Source organism: Tympanuchus pallidicinctus, unplaced genomic scaffold (genome assembly GCF_026119805.1).
Source record: "Tympanuchus pallidicinctus isolate F22 unplaced genomic scaffold, pur_lepc_1.0 scaffold4, whole genome shotgun sequence".
Classification (NCBI taxonomy): Eukaryota; Metazoa; Chordata; class Aves; order Galliformes; family Phasianidae; genus Tympanuchus; species Tympanuchus pallidicinctus.
In genome coordinates, this window is record NW_026294758.1 from 10,215,102 (window position 1) to 10,232,531 (window position 17,430).

General features: G+C 42.7%; 1 non-coding gene across 1 annotated transcript; it reads right to left on the reverse strand.

The window, feature by feature from the left end:
- Nucleotides 1-12,133: 12,133 nt before the first annotated feature.
- On the reverse strand, nucleotides 12,134-12,315 carry LOC128089821 (U2 spliceosomal RNA). Its single transcript, XR_008210694.1, has one exon. It is a non-coding gene; the product is annotated as a U2 spliceosomal RNA (small nuclear RNA).
- Between the last annotated feature and the right edge of the window lie 5,115 nt (nucleotides 12,316-17,430).

Here is a 17,430-nt window from a genome sequence, read left to right on the forward strand (position 1 = left end):
AAAATCTTCTAATTTAAAATATGACTCGTAATCCAAGCTCTGACACATTGCCTCCCAAAACAAGGTGCAGGTGTGACAGACTGTGTATCACAGGCTGCTTTGCTGTCATGGAATCTCACATCAAATACCAAATCCCAAGTCAAATCACCCCACCTCAGCCTTGCCTACATTTCCTACTTCTCAGTGTAGAGGGCCCTGTGTTTTGTCTGAGTTCATTTGAATCCCATGAAAAACATCCTCTTATAATATTGTGACCTACTGCTGGGCTATAGAAATCTATTCTTAGCAGCAAATGGTGCTATGGCAACTGTCCCTGCAATATGGCACATTAGCAAGAATTCTATCTTCTTTTAATCCATAACTCCCAAAATACCTTCTGCACATCCCAAGCCACCTGGCTTTTCCCATCCTCCTCAATGTCAGGGAATCAGCTCCTTCCCAATTTATTTTTCTAGTTCATTTTGAGGCAAAGTTATCTTGATACATATATCTGAAATAATATACTCAGTCCCAGCTGTCATAAGCTATATTGCAGGATGCTCTCTTGCTTTCCTGTAACACTTCCCCAGTTGCTCATATCTCTCTTGCTGAATAGTTCTTTGACATAGGCTCTATCCTACGCTGTATTCCTCTTTGTAAATCCTACCAAAGACAATTCATCATCTTGAAATGTTCTTCTTAAAACATTTGTGGTAATAATTAATAAATTATTTACTTGGAGTTTAATACAGCTGTTCAAAGCCTCCTATGACAAGACAGGCTTGTGTTCTATGCACTGGTTTATCTCCATTAAAATAGCTGGAATTTTGTGAGCTGATGCACATCTAGAGCTTGCTTTGGTTGGGAGCTAGGAAAGCACATGCTGAGAGTTGGGCTCTGCCTCAAAGAGCTGCAAATCAGGCATTATAGACACACTCCAAACTAGCTGATCACTCAGATCCTGATGCACTTTAGGTAATAGACCTATAAAACAATCTGAAATGTTTCATCTCTCCCTGCCCACATTAATAATCTACAAAATTTTCAAGTGTGCTGTGGGCTTGTACACAGCATCCTGCTAATAATCTGGTACTGAAAATGCTTGAATACTGAGCCACCTACAAGTTTCACAGCATTTGGTCAGTAGTTGAAGGATTTTTGTGTTTCACTACATCCCATATGCCATGAATGCTTCAAGTAGCAACATGGGGATAGCAACAACAATGCAACTGAAAAGTTCTGCAGATAACAGGCTAAACTCATCTCTGGTGTAACCCCAGTGGCTGGAGCTCAGTGACAAGTGCCCTAGAGCTGGAAAGAGGTGTGTGATATAAAGTGGTTGTTCCCACTTTCCTGCTCAGGTCCCTTTCTACCCCTGCCCTGCCAACATGCCAATTATACTGATTTGCTGAAGCATGGATTATAACATCGTTTACAGATCTTCAGCAGGGTCCCAAAGTCTTAAGAGTCATAAAATGTCAGTGCCACAATGTAAGCCTGATTTCTTTACTGCAATGATCAAAATTTCTGGTATAAATTATGTTAAACTCCTTCCTCTCATAAAAGGTTTTTTAATACTTCAGTGTGAAAAATGCTCACAGACTATAATGGACGGTGTTTTAAAATTAACCTCGTTCTTTCTTATTTCATTTTAATGATCCTGAGGAACTTTAAGTGACCAGCTCCCTATCATGAAACACAAACTTTTGTTCCTCACGTGGGTTTTTCCATGCTTGAAATACTCGCTACTCCCATTCTGTGTCCTTCTTCCATCTTTCCACAGCATGCAAACCACTGCACTCTGCAGAAAGAAGGCAGGAAAGTGGGAGAAGGCCCATGTGACTGGTCCTCCTCTGCCCAGCTGCCAGGCAATGGACTCAAGCTCTGCGCTTGGCCCTGGAGCACTGGAGCATTACACTGCATTGTGTCAGCAGCGCCCAGGCCTGGCTTTGTTTCCTGTGCCTCAAGGGAATGCCCTTAGCCATCAGGCCCAGCCTAAGAGTTCCTCTGCCTGTCCAGTGGTTACTGAGTTACCTTACGTCTCCAGGAGAGAAAGCCAGAGTGCTGGTCTGTCTGCTAAGCACCATGGCAGGCCTCTTCACCTGGATGGCTTTGTGCTCAACTGAGCTATTTATGTTATTCATCTACTTAGTTTTATACATAGCCATTATTCTGTCAGCAGACGACCTGTTGCTGCAAATGCTGCAGGGAGTTTTTGACAGCCCCACGGATAAACTGTAGCCTGCCAATATGAGGCTTACAATGCCAGCAAAACACTGCTGGGCAGTGATCCCCTCTAGTCTGCTTGTGCTCCTCATGCAGGATGGAGCTCATCCAGCCACACTGCCTTGCATCCTCCTGATCTTCCTCTGAGAACATCTGTACCACTGCCTGCCAGGACCTGAGCTCAGGCAGCCTCCTCTGTTTTACATTAGGCTTGTTGACTGCTAGCACCCAGCATGCACCCAGCACACATCTCTAATGGGGCAGTTTTTCCTTATGCTGAGCACATATTCAAGCACCATGTATTCAGCCCATACCAATTTGTGTGCTGCCTCTGGACACTATCACAGTTGCCTTGTGGCTGCCGCAGTTCGATGGAATCCAGGCATCCTTCTCATCAGTTCATTATCCACTTGCTTACCAGTTATGTTCTCAATCACAATATTATAGTTATTACAGTGTCCCAGCAATTAGATTTCCTGTTTTTCAGGCTTGTCTTTCAGCCTGCTCAGGCTATTATTTTTGCCTGCAAGCACACATGAGGAACGAGTGTTGCCAATTTGCACTGCATGCTTACTGAAGGAAAGCTGCAAGTACACTGGGTGTTGCAGAGATGCAAAAGCACATAACATTACCCCTCCTGCACAGATATCTCCACCAAAGGATACAATAAACCCTGTCCCTTCCAGGTCTTTGAACAACTGATAAAACATTTATATTTTCATACAACCTCTACATCTCATTAGCAGTTTGATTGTAGAAGTACTTAAAATCGGCACACAAAGGAACAGAAGCAAAGCTGTAGGAACTGAGATTTCCCAGTCAGTTAGCCAACTACATCACAAGTAGCAGCACTAGTACTTCAACTACATCTTCAACACCTTCAGAATTTACTTACCAAATACGAGTTTCCTATAGTAAATTGTGTCATTCATAAGCAGTTTCTGTACATATCCATTCCCATACGAATGATTTGCGATAGCACTGTATTAACATGGAAATGCATTTATTTCCTTTAGTGATTATTTGTAGTTAACACATTTTATTCCACTCTGTTTGTCACATTGAAAGGATTATCTCAGGCTTGGGTATTTTCCTGTTCTTTTATGAAAACATGATTTTGTTCCGTTTCTGAAAATATTTCAGAATCTACTCAATAGTAAACTACCCCCTCCATTATCAGGTTTCCTACACCTTGATTGTATGCTAGTGAAGCTGGCGGAGAAATCCTTTCTGCTGCATGAAATCTTACTCATCAATCAGCAATCTCTTATATTTAGCAGTGGTTTCCTCACCGAGTATGCTTTGCAGTCTGTCACAAGTACCTGTGGTTTCTGTTGGAACTTCACTTTCATTGCTCGAATGTAATTCCAACCTTAGAGAAGACTGTTGTGCATCCTTTCCACTGAGTTGTGGAAAGGAGTAGAGTCATTTCCAGTGAAGCTTTTGGATCAGCTGGGATTGAAATCTGGCCAACAAACAGCAGCACGGTAAGCCACCTATGAACTCCAACATAGCTGACATTGGAAAACTGGCAAGGATGCTACAGGGGGGCAGGCACTGGGGAATGTGGATCACTTGTGGGTATGTCCAGGGGTAAAAACATTTAATTAACTGTGCAGGACTGCAAGAGCCAAATTGATGTTAGGGACCATACAAACGCTGGGGCTGATCTTCAGCCTGTCCCAAAAAACCCATGATCTGGCCAGGTTCATTATGGTGTCTGATTGAGATGCTGTGATTTGGCATAATGAGTGGGATGGTGCCGAGTAGGTGTGGGCAAAGAAAAGGTGGAAGGGGCTGTGCCTGCACACTGAAGTCATTCCTCATTGGACATTCTGGTTTTATAGTTACAGGACAGCCTTTAGAAACACATATTTATTCAGTACTGAAAAGTGTCAAAAAGCCATTAAAATAACAACTGCTTTACTTCTGGCTCAGTAAATATGAAAGAGTCGGTGCAGTTTTGGTATGAGCGTGTTCTTGTTCTTACCAGCTGTGCAGTGTGTTTCCTACTCCCCATATCTTCTATAGCATTTCTGAGTTCTTTTTAAAATGCACCTCTTAGTGATGTCCATAAATGTTGACCAGTTGTGCCATGGTAGCTTTCATCAGAGGTTGCACAAGTTGCTGTTTTCCTTTCCCAGTCCAAGTGTCATTTATTTCTATGCACTGCTAGATCCAAGGCACAAGTACAAATGAGAGCCCAGCTAGGTTCTAATGAATTTTTTGCAGTGTTTTGAGAAATGAGGAACACTTTTTCTGAGCTGTTCCACAACAGCATGAATGGTGCGGTCTTATCTCTTCCTGGACACTACTGACCAGAAACCACTTCTTGGTGCCTGCAGTGTGAATCATGATCAAAGGGAGATTCTTTTTGGCTATAGAAACATGACAAAGAAAATCTCCCAGGTCAACAGAAAATCCCATGCATTTTCACTCTTATTAACCCAAGCAGGGTTATCTTTATCCTTTGGTGCAGCTTGGATGTGAAGTACCCATACTTTTCAGAGAAAATTTAACTGGTAGAAAAACAGGAAGATCAAAACAGAAAATGACCACAGCTCCATGGGAACCAGTTACTAAATACATCTGTACTGGGCACAGAACTCTCCCTTAATTCAGAAGGCAATTAACAGAGTACCAGAAGAAGCATTTTATTACTGCATTGATTTTAAGCATAACAATTACACAGCTTAAATGCACTTCAGAAGCAATTATCGCTTGTAATTTGAGTTCTGGTTAAAATGGAGGCAGAATAAAAGTCATTAATGTCACATAAAAACTTCTGTATCAAAAGGTCATTGCTTGCAATTCCCTTTGCACACAGTTATATCAGTGAGGCTAACATGTTTGTGTTCCCATAGTCTGCTGCAGCCCACATTTGTGGATGTGGGTGCTGGCAGAAACCTGCTGATAGCTTTGCCCCAGCTCTCACCCACAGAAGCTCTGAAATCAAGCACCACCGCTGCTCTTTGAGACAAGCAAAAGAGCAGCAAAAGTACATTGTGAACATTGTCTTGATATTGAAAAGTCATCCAACAGAGCTCTAAGGCTGCCATGTAATTGCATATTATATCCTAACTGCCAAGCAGCTACTTCCTTTACCTACGTTTTCCTCTGGGAAAGAGGGCTGGTCCTTGCAGGGATGGAAGCGTAGGGGTGCCAGGTCCCATGCTTGCCTGGAGGTGTGCTGTGTGCCAGCATGCTGACCTGTGTCTGCCTCATGAGCCCAGGCAAAGCAACCAGGAAACCTGGGCCCTGGACAGCCAGCAAGCCTGCTACCACATTCTTCCAAAATATTGTGGTTCCAAATTTGCTAAAAGGACTAATTCATCATTCCAACATGCTAACATACTAACTGATTTTTTCTCTCTGTAGACCAGACAAGGCACATAAGCTTAGCTTGGCTGACAAGGACAAGGGCTGACAAGGTTCTGATTTGCAGTACACCACTGACATGGTTGTACATGCCAGTCTGGAAACACTGGTCATGTTTTTTTGCCCTGCTCACAGGCACCTTGCAGCTAAAAGCCAGAACACCTTTGCAGTGGTCCCACAATCCCTAGGTAACCAGGAGCTCCAACCTTCTGCCCTTGTGCCATTTCAGCATTTCTGGTCTGCAGAGCACACACCTAACACCAATAGCTGTGGTGAACCTGGGGCAGAGCTGAGGACAAGGCTGCCACATGCCGCTTAGCTGACAGCCACACAGGGGCACGTTGTCACAAAAGGTGTGCTGATTTTCAGGAGTGCACATTTTCTTTTCAAAGGGGCACAGACGGAGCTTATTAAAGTCAGTGTGAAAACTGCTAAGTTATTTCACACAAAACAACACATCAAGCCCCTAGTTTTGCAAATGCACAATGCCATTCTCAGGCTGTTCTGTGACTGAGCATTTGTTGTTAGCCAAATTAGTGGTTGTGAGGGCAAGGCAGGAACTCAATGGGTCTCTGACGCAACAGGAATCCACTGGAGTTCAAACAGCCTGTTGTCATCTACTGCATTTCTGCAGGGAAGCGGTAGGAATCACTGACTCAGAGCTACTTGCAGAGGTAAATACTGGGTCACCACACACTCAGCAATGATAACACAAACAGCAGAAAAATACAGGATGGATATGACAGAAATTATGCAAAAATACAGTGTCTCTTTAGATAGTGGAATAGAAGAGGGGTTGCTGTATTGTGACGTCCGTGCTCCCGAAGCACTGCTCAGAGAAGGTCTATAATTGTTTTTTACAGTCTTTCCTCTACAGCAGGAGCTGAAAAATAGCTGCAGCAATTGCAGTGTGAAACTGGACTCAAAGGAGAGAAAAAAAACCTGCGTGTGCTCTGTCTTATTCTGTCACCTGGTGCATGGCTCATAGGCATGTTCAGAATGACAGCTTGGCACCTTGAAACTAGATCAGTTGGGCATTTACCACACCTGAGGTAGGATCAAAACAGATTCCCCCTGAAGATTTCCACAGGTCTTCTTTGATCCACTCCAAGACTTCCTTTTAGTCACAGAGAAAAGGAGGCCCAGGCATACCTGAAAGGCAGATAGACCGCTAAAATTCCCACTGATTGGATTCCTTTATCAAATGGAAAGCACAGCTGCATGTTTGTCACTGTTCACAGGACTGCGTTTAGCCAACATATAAAAATGTATAAAAGCATTTGCCATAACTTGAACTGGCTGTAATTTAAGTTTAATTTTGAATACTGGTGTGGCGTGAAACATAACACAGAGAAGTTGTTTTCCACCTTGAACATGCATGTTTTACTGATTTAATCCAAATCCATCAAAAATGCCAGATCTGTGAACTGTCACAAAACCAATCAAAGTCATGTTGTGAGCTTTCTGAGATGTTGAATATTTCATAATCTGTCAGCACCACATAAGCATTCTGCATATTTCTTCCACAGTGAGCGTGTTAACTTACTAAACTATTTTATGAAATAACACCAGCCCTAGTTTAATAATTAAACAAGGAAACTTATGTCTGCTTAATGACAAGCACACGCCTCTAAAGTGTAGTAGGTTAAAATATTATTGCCAGTAATCACTGTGTTACTCATCAAGGGGAAGGCATGCCAGGTGTAACACAGATGGGTTTTGATTAAGCTGAATGTGTGGCAGCATGAGAAGGAGCCTATAAACAGGAAGGACTCTTTGGAAGGGTAGATAATAGCAGGACAAGGGGAAATGGTCTGAAGTTGAGAGAGGGAAGATTTAGGCTGGATGTCAGGGGGAAGTTCTTTATTAAGAGAGTGATGAGGTGCTGGAACAGGCTTCCCAGATCCCTGGAGGTGTTCAAGGCCAGACTGGATGGGGCCCTGGGCAGCCTGGTCTAGCATTAGATATGGAGGTTGGTGGCCCTGACTGTGGCAGGGGATTGGAGCTTCATGATCCTTGGGGTCCCTTCCAACCCAGGCGATTCTGAGAGGTGGAGGTAGCACTGCATTGCGCCCTTCCCTCCACAGAGTTCCATTGCCACACAATCTGTGCTCAAGCTACAAAGTAAAAAACATCACTAAAGTTCACATTATAGGCTCAACTGGCATAGCTGCCCCAATGACCTTCTGTTCCACCCCACCACATGGGTTTCAAGCAGCCAGTCCAGGAGCACAAGATGCAGCTAGCCTTGCAGGAACAGCACTGTGAAAAATGGACCACGCTGCACCAAAGGCACTACTCAGGAGCAGCTGGTCCTCTCAGACTCAGGAAGAAAACTCTCCAACTCCAAAATGGTGTTGGAAAGCAGTTTTATTTTATTCTCTGTTGTATGTACCACGTGACTTAACAAATCAAGCATGTCCAAGGCACACATATGCAATACATTGGCTTACATATTCATTTTTTTCCTTAACATATATAAGGAGTTTCTTATAACTCCTTAATATATGCCAATGTCCATCTGGGACATTAGCAAAGACCTCTGGTGGTCTTTGACCACTTACTTCCTCCTCATTTTTCTAACATCATCTTCATCATAATGACATTCAGCCTACCTTTAGCTGTATTTCCTCAATTTGGGAAGTTCCTATTTCTTGTCATGCCATAAAGAGCAGCTTTCTAAGTTGGTGCACTATAGCCCAAACCAATGTATGTGAAATCCAAGGGAAAAATCCTTGTGCCTGGTGGGTCCAAAGAGAAAAGTGGTTTATTGTGACCTCAGTGCTTCTGTGAAGTTTTGCTCCACACAAATCTAAACTAGAAAGTTTTAGTACCAGCACTAATTGATCCTTCTGCTAAGCTAATATACTGGTCCTTAAATTATTAATGTCCTGATTCCTTCTGCTAAATCAGCCTACATTAAATCAACGCTTAATCAACGCTAAACTAGCCTACATTAAACTCATGGGTTAAATCAGCCTTAATGAAAGATCCCAGATAAAATTATAATTAATTCCTTAACCTTCAGTCTGAATAACATCTCAATTCATTAGGCATAAACAAGGAAGGCACTCAAATAGGATATGGCTTTTGAGTAGGCACAGAGAGAGAAATCTCCAGCGTTATTTTTGTGATCTGCTTGCCACAGATTGTCTTGCTGGAATCAGTTCTCAGCTGCTCCGAGACCTGCAGTTTTGATACTGACATTTTGGCATCCTTTTCTGCACTGAGATTATTCATCCCCTGAATTTTTTTAGTATTTTTTCTTCACTGACTCCTAAAAATAAGTATGATACTGAAGTAAGAATCTTAATATTTGAGTACCACCTATTGAACTAATCTTGGCTCTGCAATATTTTTCATTCTGCGGACAAAATCCTCACGTCTGGACTCTTTGCAGATGTTGCTTGGTTCATACCTCCACAGACACTAAACTGCTCTCAAGAAACAGCTTCATTCAGATCGTTCGCTTAAAACACTTTCTGAATCCCAATTGCATGGGAAAGTCAAACTAATTGAACTGTCTGGCATTAATCCACAAGGCTGTGAGGCTTGGGATGTCCCCTGCCTTGCTGCAGGGCCTCATGCACCAGGCAAAGACTGGTCAGTGAGAGATCCAGAGATCCTCTGCAGCGCCTGCTGCGTACCATCTGTGAAACATGCTCCTCCTCTTAGTCATGTCTGCTGTGCTTTTAGCAGAGTTGGATTTTTCTAGCAGCAGGTTAGCCCACTGACTGGGCATCAAAGCTGAATAACAATTGAAAGCTTTACAGTGCAATTTAGAAAACAAAAAAATATATCAAACATTCTTGTTGCTGCTTTAGAAGAGCTCTGGGAGCACATTAGCCTGGGTGAAACATGAAAGAGCAAGGAATAAAGGTGAAAAGCAAGTTGATGAATGTAGGTGGTTAAATGGAATTAAACGTGTGATTATGTGACAGGTGGGTATGGGTATGAATCACACACCATGCTGCCATTTTAAAATTAATGCTGCACAGAAATAGACCACGCTATCATTTTAAATGACACAAATGGGGCTTAACCTTGTTTCTTTCTATCAGTCTCAATTGATTATGAGTTTTTAAAGAAGTAGTTAATTGCTAGGAATGCGTTTTGCTGTTTTTCAGAGCAAGCTGCTGATTAAGAATATGATGAGTCACCAAACTGCATAGGGATGTGTGTCATTATATAAGGAGAAAAACAGATTAATATACCACCCGAATGCCAATGTGCATTCTGATTTTTGATTACAATAAATAGGCTCAGAATGATATTGTTTCATTGATGCAAAACTTAACACAGGTTGAAAACGGGTAGGCTGGAAGATTTGGGACATCAGCTTAAAAAGAAATTTAAAAAATATTCTTGCTTCTCTGGCCCACTGAAAATCTGAATATTTTCTGGTATGAGAAAGAAGAAAGTTCTAAAACGGTGCATTGTTTAAAAAATGTGGACCATAGCCCTGAGGTGAACACAGAAACAAAACAACTGCCTGTTATGTGGCTGGCTGTACGCACTTCAGCACTGGGATCCATGATAAAGGCAGCAGCAAACAACTGTCCATTCTCCCTCCAGTGAATTTCTGCCTGGTGCTAACATCAGAGCCATTACAATTAATGAGCTGCTCCTATCTCATGAAATGCATTGGGTAGGGTGAACACCTCCTTGAAGAGGAAGAAATGCTCCTCCCATACACGGGGATGGTGAGCTTGCTGGAAGCATGCTTCTTCAACTCAGTGCTCCAGCATGTCAGAAGTGGGTATGTGTATAGGATATATGTACTGGGTACGTATGTTTGCACCACAGTCATGCCAGTGTGGAGGCACTTGCACCTTTTAAGTTAGCCAGGCTTCATCTCCATATATTGGCATCTAACTTCTTTGTTGATGATGAATAGCTGCTTGTTTTAGAAGAAGTCTGGTTTGCTCATTTAATTGAAAATAATATTTAAATAAATAATAGTAATGGTAATAAATAATAATAATAGTTTGACAGCTATTAATTAGGAAAATAATTAGTCACATGGCAAGGTGTCAGTTCTGCACACAAAGGAGCTAACTGGTAGTCATCTTGGAAGAGTCTAGTGTCCTACCAGTGCCACTGAGTACTGTCATACAATAAACAGACGTTGGTGATTGGGGAGTACTTTTCCTTTGAATTACAGGAGATCTGTGCTCTTAAAAAAATAATCAGGCTCTACCTCCTCTCCTTCTGCACAAAAGTGCCACTGTAAGCTTCCACTGAACAACGCCAAAAAATAAATGTGTGAGAATAAAATTATTTAGGACAAAGAAAGCTAGTCATTGCTTTTCTGATGTTTTAGATCAGGGATGGCCAACCTTTTGGCTTGCCTGGGCCACACTGAGTGAAGAGGAATTGTCTTGCTCTACATAAGATACTCCAAAAGTAATGCCTTCTATTTATTTCCATGAAAACTACAATAGAGACAAAGGGCACAACGACACTATTTGGTAGAGCAAATTCTCAAAGTATCATTAATAAATAAGTAACAAACCATTTTAATGTTTAATATTTTTCGCAAAACATTAAAAAAAGAGGGGAACAAAAAGGTAAAAGTAGTGGGATATCTCAATGGCAGTGGCTGCAGCTCTTCGTGAGGTCTTGAGGTGTTCATCTGAGGTTTTTGACAAAATTTTATTCTCTGTGTGCTTCATCCTTGACAGCTGGTCACAAATGTATGTGCTGCCAAAACACAGTGATGCAAATGAGGCACCATTGTGAACTGAAGGATATACTTCTCCCTGTTAAGACAGGGATTACAAAAGCCTGGTAAAGAGACATAATCAGATTTTTATCAGAGTTGAATATTTGATTCATTGCCTTGATGTCTCTTGTGATAGGCCTCAGTCTTCCCTCAGTGACTGACTCAGTCTGAGCTACCAGTAACGGATAATTACCATAAAGGTGAGCCAGACTAGAGAGTCTCTACTAATGTCCCTGACCCAGACTCCAGGGAGGCAGAATGCTTCCCTACGTGTAAGGTCTGACCAATGTGTGAAGCCCTCCATCCTTCTCAGATGCCTTTACTCTTCTTTCCTTCTTGGCTGAGGAGGTTTTGAGGCATGGAGTCAATTGCTTTGCCCTAGACAACCACATGGGTGGACCTTCCACCGCATCCTCACTCATATTGAGTGAGTTTCCTTGAGTTTCAGAGCCTCAAACATATCACCTAGGGACACTTGGAGAATCGAGATAGGTGTGCCTCTGACACTGCACTGAGAACTGCTTCTATTCCTCCTCCTCTCCTAAATTCCCACCCTCTGCCCAATAGTGGCAGTGCAGAAGGTTCACTACTATTTATGGGGTTTCACATCAGTATTGAAAGGAGTTATTTCACCAGTCTATTGCCTGCTTACATTTTCTGGTATCCGTAACCTCTCCACCTCCTCCTTGGGCAGATCATCCACCTGGTCACACCTCACACAAATCATATTCTTGCTTCTTCACTTGCCCTTCACTGGCAGCAACAGCCTAGGAACTCCCTGAAGCCAAAGACCTGAACCACCACATTTTGGGGCAGGCAAAATAACAAGTGTGCACCATGCCTGGAAGTATTTGCTTACTGGAACGATGCATGGAGAGGTGGGAGAAAGCTCTGGGTCCAACTGTTAACCCCAAAAATTAATTTAATATATAGTCCTCTTATTGAGGATGTAGGAGATATTAAACTGATGCGAGCACCTGATCTTAGCCAAAAGGCCAAGAAGAGATCTGTAGCCATCTACTTGCATCACACCAACAGAAAGCTCCATTAACAAAAATCTAATTAAAAAATACTCTCACAGATCCCCTCTAGAAGACTTTGCTTTTCTCCAGGTTTCAAAAAGCACACTCTTGTTTGCATAATGGGGAAAGCAATCACTGTGATTGTGGTTAAGTCAGAACCATGCTAAGAGCCAGGCAATCTCACAAGAAGCCACATCACCTTAAAGCCATGCAACATGATATACAAGGTGCCAAGTATGAATTGTGTGCTGATACTACACTGTGAAACTATTTAAAGTTTCACAAACCTGAAAGCCCTCTAGAAAATTGCCACAGTGATTCTAGCCCTTATTAATACAGTATTGTGTGCTTTTTTTCCAAATGCAGGTACTTAAATCAATCTGTGAACAAGTTATGAAAAAACCTCAGTATCTTACTGAAAATCAAAACCTCCAGCAATTAGGTAACAAAATCTTGATTTTACCAGCAGTTTGTCCTTGGCATCAGTGTATTACTGTGCTTTGAAGATGCAAGCACACACTGTAAAAGAACTGCCAACACCACTTACCCATTTCTAATGCAGGCATAATCTTGATGAAGTGGTAAGGATTACTAAATATTTAGTCAGTAGAAAAATAAAATAAATTTATACATCATTTTACTTCAAATGAGGAGGAACAGAGCATATGTCCTGTAATTTTAACAAAAGACAGCTACTATCAAGCAAAATAAAATTAATTCAATTATGCTTCACATTGTATATTAGGTAAGTGTATTGGGTCTATGTGGCAAGGCTTTGTTAGTGGCAGGCACTGCAGGAATGGAATCTGTGAGGCAAGATCTATACCCGTCTTAATTCCAGCTGGGATGGAATTGTTTTCTTCAGAGCACCTGGTCTGATGCTGTGTTTTGGTTCTAGGAGAAAAACAACATTGATAGCACACAAATGTTTATAGTTGCTCCTAAGCTGCATTGTACAGAGCCAAGGCTATTCTCTGTGAAGGGCTGGGAGGGAACAGAATTGGGACAACTGACTTACACTGGTTAAAGGGATATTTTATGCCATATGACATCTTGCAGAAGGAGTTGGGGCAGAATGGCGAGGCTGGACTCTTTTCAGTGGTGAATGGCGACAGGACAAGGGGAAATGGCCGGAAACTGCAGCACAGGAAGTTCCGCACAAATGTGCACAAGAACTTCTTTACAGTGAGGTGACGGAGCACTGGCACAGGCTGCCCAGGGAGGTGGTGGAGTCTCCTTCTCTGGAGATGTTCCAGACCTGCCTGGATGCCTACCTGTGCGACCTGCTGTAGGGAACCTGCTTTGGCAGGGGGGTTGGACTCGATGATCCCTGGAGGTCCCTTCCAACCCCCACAATTCTGTGATTCTGTGATTCTGTGAGTTTTGAAGGGGGTGGGAGTGCATCTCACTCTCTTCTACTGGTCAGGGGCTAGCTGGTCATTGGTCGGGAGGGTGGCGAGCAGTTATTGTACATCACTTGTTAAATACATTTATATGCAGAGAGAGATAGTCAAAACTATTTCGCTTTTCTTTTTTTTTCTATCCTAGCAAATCCTAGCAAATAATTTTATTTCAACCCACAAGCTCTACTTTTTCTTTTATTCTCCTTCATCTCACTTGGAAGGGGGACAATGAGAGAATGACTGCGCAATATTGAGCTACCTGCCACGTTAAACCACAACAGTATCCCACAGAAAGGACCTGCCTCAGAGCAATCCTGAACAATGGTACCACATGGGAGATATTCCCTGCTCAAGCAGGGAAAGTGCATGAGGAGGAAGGAATAGCAAAGAGGAGCTGAGTGGACTGAGCACAGACAACATTACCTTTCCCCATGTACCAGACAGGGGGAGGAGCTGGGAGCAAAACTGAGAAAGGAACAGGAGGAAGGAGCTTTTAGTTTTGTTTCTCTGCTTTGCTTTTACTTTACAATAAATTAATCTACCCTAAGCTGAGTCTGTTTTGCCTGCGATGGCAATGAGCAAGCAATCTGCCTGTTCTGAGCTCAACTCACGGTCATTTCATCTTATTTTCCATGGCCCGTGAGGAGAAAGCAACTGGGTAGGTACCTGGCAGACAGCCCAGGTCAGTCTGGGACAGTGACGTAATTGCTGGGGACAAAAATGTGGTCATGCACACTACTGTAGGTGAAAGGAAATGTTTCATTTCTAAGCTGTTAGCCAGTGTTGACACCTGTTTCTTAGAAGACAAGTTGATCCCATGCCCTTTATTTGAGACATACCTTGTTTGATCCTCTAGTAGAAGAGCAACAGAACCTGTATTAAAAGTAACAGATCAAATTTCCAGCTATCATCAAGCCAGACGTGGCAGTGATTGATTGATGAAAAGGAGCAGAGATAACACTGCAACAGGTGTGTGTTTGCACCAGCCTGACATGCTCTTGCCTTGCAAGGCAAGTTGCTCTTGCAGTGGTAGGCAAAGCAGCTTGCTGTAAGCTGACTGCTTGAGATGAGCAGTTCTTTGTCCCTAGAGTGATAAAATTTCAGGTGGCTGTGCCTATCAGAGGGATGGCAGTGGGTGCTTGCTGTGCCAATCAGACAGACAGTAAATTAAGCGTTCAGGGTGTCTGAATAGCTGCACTGAACACTGTATGACAGTTCTGCACTAAACTGATGTAGTAATCAGGTGATAAGTGGCAATATGTTTGAAGGTTGGTAGTAGAAGATCAACGTGAGGAAATGTAATACAGTAGTTCCAAGGGTGAGAGGATTACAAGCTTAATATTGTAATTATTTTTTCATTTTCTAGTTAATAAAACTGTCCTTTTCCTACGACCTGTGGCGAGCTTGAAAGAGACAGAACAATGTTGTCCATGTACGCTTATGGGGCTTGGTACTTCCCATCTTTGAAGGAAAGCTTGTCTGCTCGTGCACTGTGAATGAGTTCTGAGACACTGCAGAGCTCAGGAGGTTTGTTGTTTGTTTTTTTTTTTAAATGAATGGATCTGCTCTTTTTTTTTTTTTTGGAATAGCATTGTGTCCTCATAAGTATATATGAGTTTTCAATGGTTTGGCAACTTCAGATACACAAAATTCATGCTAAGAAACTGCTATAAGCCTTTCTGAGGTAGAGAGAGAAGTTGAGTTGTCCTGGCCAATTCTGTTAGACTCCTTTGGCACCTCATATTAATAAACATTTATTTTGTAATCTATCCCTGCATGAATTCCATGTAAAGCTGTCACTGAGGTATCATGATTCTATGGCAAATTATATTCCTGTGAGTTTTGTGACTAGAACCAAGAGGAAAAGTAAAGGTGCTGCGTAGGCTGTGGTGAAGTAACACAAGGTCTCTTTTTCCTTCTGGTGGATCAGAATTGTTCAAATTTTCCTTGTCCACTTTTTGTGGGCTAGTATTGGAACGTAATACATCAGGTCATTCAGACATCACTCACAATTAACTCGGAATAAAGCTGGAGATACCGCATGCACTGGTGTCATTCTCCCCTGTACTACACAGGAGTGAGGCCATGCTGGAACCTTTTGCAGCTGCAGCCACATAACATACAGAATCTCAGTATACATCTGTGCACAGCCTGAGAGAATAAAGACTCTGTGTGCTTTAAGAGGGGTTGAGTTCTTTTCCACTGTGGGCTGGATGTTCTGCAGGGCTATCTGAAGCTGCCCAGCTATATTGCTCACTGAACATAGGATCATAAAGTATTTCTGAACAGACAATGCCTGAACCAGGCACTGAATGACTCAGGTTGGAAGGCTAAATTAAAGATCATCAAGTCCCAACCTCCCTGCCACGGGTAGGGTTGCCAGCCATCAGTGAGGCTGCCCAGGGCACCATCCAACCTGGCCTCCAGGGGTGGAGGCAGCTTCTCTGAGCAACCTGTTCTAGGGCCTCACCACACCTAGAGTAAAGAATTTCTTAACATCTAACCTAAATTTCACCTCTCTTAGTTTGAAGCCATCCCCCCTTGACAAGTTACTTATCAGACTGTGGAAAAAGTTGCTCCCCTTCTTGTGTATAAGCTCCTTTCAAGTACTGCAAGGCCACAATGAGGTCTCCCCAGAGCCTCCTCCAGACTAAACAAGCCCAATTCCCTCAGCCTTTCTTCACAGGAGATCAGCTCTTCATAGAAGAGACACTTCAACCTTTTGACCATCTTTGTGGCCCTCATGGTGATGTGACCTTTTCCCTTTATATAAATAAATTTTCCTCTTAAATTGTATGCTACCTAGAGAAAGACAACTTTATTCTAACATACTTCTAATGTGTTTTGGTCAGGTTGATGGCAGATGATATTGAATAAGGAATTTCTGCTTTTTCAAGCTCTCCTTCCATGTAGGAATCCAAGGTAATTGCCTTGTAACTCTCTTCATAATAAAGAAATCATAGCAGAAGACAAGAACATCTCATGCATATTAAGAAAATAAAAATGCAAATATATCTCACTTACTGAAAGAGAGTAGGATCTTCTCAGACATGCAACAGCTTCAAAAACCTTACATTCCAGCTTCAGTGGAGATGCAGACAGCATCTCCCAAATGTAGCGCCTGGGAAATGTGAAGAATGGACACTGATGACTTTTGGAAAGAAGGTTCGTGTTCCAGCCAGAAGCTGACAGCTATCAAATGTGTTGAAGAGGAGCCAGGTTTGCTCTCAAGCCAAGCATCACAGCCAGCAGACCATTAGGAGTGCAGCAGAAAGAAGCAAGTGATAGCAGTGTGCTACTCCCTCCTTCCAGGGACAGATACCTGCCATCCTGACCTACTGTCTGCAGAAGTCTGCTCCTTGCTGGGTCCCAAACAGGTTTGGGTTGTAGTAGAAAGAGTGCTGAGGCTTGTCCAACCCTCTAAATACAATAGAATGGCTTGGGTTGGAAGTGATTCTGCCAAGGGCAACATGAATAGTATCGAAAGTGGCTACCAAGCCCTGAAGGAGGTAGTAAAGGGCAGGGGGGTCTATTACCACCTGCTAACAACTGCTTGCAGAGCTAGTGTCAGCCTGCAGCCTGGAAGGCCAACTGTGTTCTGGGCTGCATTAAAAAAGAGGTGGCCAGCAGGGAGAGGGAGGTGATTGTCCCCCTGTACTTGGCTCTTGTGAGGCCCCATCTGCAGTGCTGCATCCAG